This window comes from Octopus bimaculoides, chromosome 4 (genome assembly GCF_001194135.2).
Source record: "Octopus bimaculoides isolate UCB-OBI-ISO-001 chromosome 4, ASM119413v2, whole genome shotgun sequence".
Classification (NCBI taxonomy): Eukaryota; Metazoa; Mollusca; class Cephalopoda; order Octopoda; family Octopodidae; genus Octopus; species Octopus bimaculoides.
Genome location: NC_068984.1, coordinates 15,201,531 through 15,205,576, shown reverse-complemented (window position 1 = coordinate 15,205,576; position 4,046 = coordinate 15,201,531). Strand labels below are relative to the sequence as shown.

The window sequence follows — 4,046 nt, the reverse complement described above, 5'->3', positions numbered from 1 at the left end:
ATATGTGTGTGTGTGTGTGTCTGTGTTTGCCCCCATCCCCAACATCACTTGACAGCCGATGCTGGTGTGTTTACATCCCTGTAACTTAATGGTTCGGCAAAACAGACCGATAGAATAAGTACTAAGCTTACAAAAAGCAAATCCTGGCGGTGCTCCAGCATGGCCGCAGTCAAATGACTGAAACAAGCAAAAAAATATAAATATATATATATATATATATATATATTTAGGTATGTATTTATATTATCTTAGTTGAAAAACTTCGATAAGGTAAATATGTTAATAGTTACCAGGGTAGCAAAATTCACAGAGAAACTGGGATATCATACCTAGTTAAGAGGTAGAAATTCCATGTTAAAGTGATGTATTTTGTTTGAGTTGATATAATAAAAAATAAATGGAGCAAAATGCATGTAATAAAAAAGTTCCTTTAATTCCGACATGTTTCGAATGTAATTTTTGAAACATGTGTTGGAATTAAAGGAACTTATTTATTATATGCGTTTTGCTCCATTTATTCTTTATACATCCATATATATATATATATATATATATATATATATATATATATATATATATATATATATATTATACATTTTCAACCAAAGGTTTTGCTCGAATTATTTAACTCCTTTTTTAAATGGCATTAAATTTATTCTTGTTTGAACTATTTGTATTACTTTTTCCTGGCGTGTAACACTGGATCCTACTGTCTCATCACACACACACACATGTATGTATATATACATGAAGCCTGTATATCTATCTATCTATCTATCTATCTATCTATCTATCTATCTGTCTGTCTGTCTGTCTGTCTATCTATCTATCTATCTATCTATCTATCTATCTATCTATCTATCTATCTATCTCATGTGTTTCTAAACTAGCTATAATCATAAAAATTTTAAGAATGCCTTCACCCGAGATTTCTTCTATTAAATTTTTTTTTATTTCTTCGATCTAATTATTGTTATGTAATGTTTTTGTGTTCAAAAGCAAAATTTCACACAGCTTCTCATCGATTCTTTTCTGGATCTGATTGAATTGTTCATATGATTCCTAGATCTTCCCTGGCTCAACTTGAAAATCATATGATGTGAATATTCATATGTCGGAATTAAACATGCTCACGTCCTTATCCTTTTCTTTTTGACATGCAAAAGCTAGAAGCTACTGCGTGTCAATATTCCACGAATCTGCGTAATTAACATAATACTGTAAAATAACTCCAAACAACATTTTCACATACATTTTGAATTGCAAAAGCAAAAGCGAATATAAAACATACAGCTTATATTGATTAACTTACTACATTGAAAAAGCAAGTTGAATTAATATAAAGATTGAATAAATACACATCCAAAAAAAATCTTATTTGCGAATTGTTTACATAGCTTGTGGTACAACTGACTTCAGTTTTCGGAGACACGTGTGCCCAGACCCCTCCCATTTGCCGGCGGACAAAGCAAACAGCCTGTATTTTGTGCCACATATTGTAAAATAGGGGAGTAAAAGAAATCGGTTTTAATTCCATCCCAAGAAAGACGATTATGATAACCAAGAGTAGAGATACACTGGTGTCTTCAACCTGCAATATATATACTTGTTAACGTTTAATGTATATTTATAATTTGTGTGTATTGTTTATATATTGCGTATAAGTGTTTAGCTGTGTTGTTTATAAATATGTGAAAGAAATGTTGCTGGGAGTGAGTTATCATCGAGAATTATTCCACCTAGATCCAAACACATTCCAACAGGAGGAATAAACAACAAACACATGATAGAAGGGCTGTACATATCACGTGACAGGTGACCTCCCAGCTGCTCTAACAAGTACAACTACTACAGCTACAAACTACCATTACTACAATTATTACTACTATCGCCACCATTTCTTTTAATCATCAACTCCTGTCCACCGCTGCACCTGGTAAGACCATCAATCACATCGCGCATCGTTGTTATCGTTATTATGAGGTGTGCTAATTGTCAGCATCAACACAATCTCCGTCACCACCACTACCATCACTACAGTCATCATCATTGTAATGATGAAGGTTGTTTTCTACACTGCTGCTGCTTGCTACCGTACGGACCGCAATTACAATAATAACTGCCTTCCAAACGATTGTCTTACCCTTAACAGTAGCACCACCACCACTGCCATCGCCACCAGAACTCTGTTCTGAATCCCTATCACAACAACAACAGCAATATCTGTAGCAGCAATATTATTAGGACTGGTAACTGTTACTACTATAATAACAAGACAGTTGGTTTTTTTTTGTCTTCATCACAATCATGAAAACTAGTATTTATACTACTTTTCTCATCACAGACTGTCAGCAAACGGACGACATTTCCCAAAGTCTCATCTCTTAAAATTCTCCGGACTGTTTATTATTCTTTCTTCAAGCTTTAAAACCATCCTGAAATTCCTTAGTTAATGTCTGTGAGGACGGAAAGATTAGAATAAAAAAAAAAAAAGTAACAGGAATATCGCTGAAAGAGGTAAATATCTCTCTTCTTTACACCATACATAAACACGTATGTATATTATTTGTCTATTTATGTATTTCTATACTTTTACTAAATTATCAATCATCTATTTTTCAATTCCGTATTAAATCGAATCGAGATCTATATTTGCTGATTTGCTTCTCTTCCGACTCATCAATTATACTCAGCCATGTGGTTGTGTGTATGTAATGTGATTTATTTCAATCCTACATATAAACCTACTTTGTCCATAACTAATATTTAAGATTCTATGCTTGTAATTAATATTTAGTATTTAATGAAATTATGCAATATTTACAACTGAATGAAATTTTCTTTATACCCTATTGTGGTTAAATATCTATACAGTGGTCAGATACTATGAAGCAAACATGGGAAATCGCGCTCCCTAATCATAGAAATTAATGAAACGAATAAAAATAAATATTCTATACTGTAATTGTCAATATTTGGTTAAAACAAAATAAAACATTAATAATAATAATAATGTTGATTTATTTACTAAATTAAATATATCGTCATGTGTTCTTTTTATTGTGACGTCCTTACAATATTGGTGACAACAAAAGTTACAAAAAGTTATAAAGGAAATTATATACATATATACGTATATGTGTGTGTGTATAATATATATATACATGTGTATAATATGTGTGTGTGTGTGCGTGTATATGTATATATATATATATGTGTGTGTGTATATATGTATATATATGTGTGTGTGTGTATATATATGTGTGGGGTGTGTATACATACATGCAAGCATCTATAATACAGTGCATATAATATATACACACGTATTTATATATACATAGTCATACACATGTATTAAATATATATTTATACACACTAGTTTATATTGTTGGTTTTCTATAATAACGCCCCTATACTCACTCATACGTATATATGGGAGTGCTTGTTCGACGTTATGTACATTAGAAACGCAAATATATATACATGCATGCACTGACTTCGAATCACATACAGGTATATTGCATCATAGGTAAAGATAACGGGCATATCGACATCTGTAACAATATACACAATGTCTACACCTTTATACAAAAATACACTTGTGTATATATATATCACAAAACCGCGCTAAGTTCTTCTCGGTAGTCACACGCAGTGATATATTCTTCTCATTATACTGTAACACATAACAACGGCTCCTGTACTGGGCACGTATATCGACCATCATTTACCATTATACGTGACATCACACACATATATACCTCGTACATGCTAACCATTCCACCTACAATATACACTAGCTTAATAGTGATAAATAAATGTGTACACACACGCACACATAGATTGTGTGTGTGTGTGTGTGTGTGTGTGTGTGTATATATATATATATATATATATATATATATATATATATAATCTTGTCTGAGGATGGGTTAGCTGGCCGAGACTCCGAAGTCACAATCAACAACATTCTTGTTTAAGAGCAATAAATTTGTACTCTACAATCGTAGAGTAACCCATCAGATTAATGTAAAATTGTTTTTATT

At 31.9% G+C, this 4,046-nt stretch overlaps 1 protein-coding gene across 5 annotated transcripts in view; it reads left to right on the top strand.

Annotated features, from left to right (window-relative positions):
- Window positions 1–1,357: 1,357 nt before the first annotated feature.
- LOC106877240 (uncharacterized) overlaps window positions 1,358–4,046 on the top strand; it is a 160,733-nt gene continuing 158,044 nt past the window's right edge. The window contains exon 1 of one of the 5 annotated variants that reach the window (XM_014926112.2): window positions 1,358–2,553. The gene's annotated coding sequence lies outside the window, so the exon portion shown is untranslated. The remainder of the gene's footprint in view (window positions 2,554–4,046) is intronic. The other 4 variants (XM_014926104.2, XM_014926133.2, XM_014926126.2 and 1 more) reach the window with 4 other exon arrangements.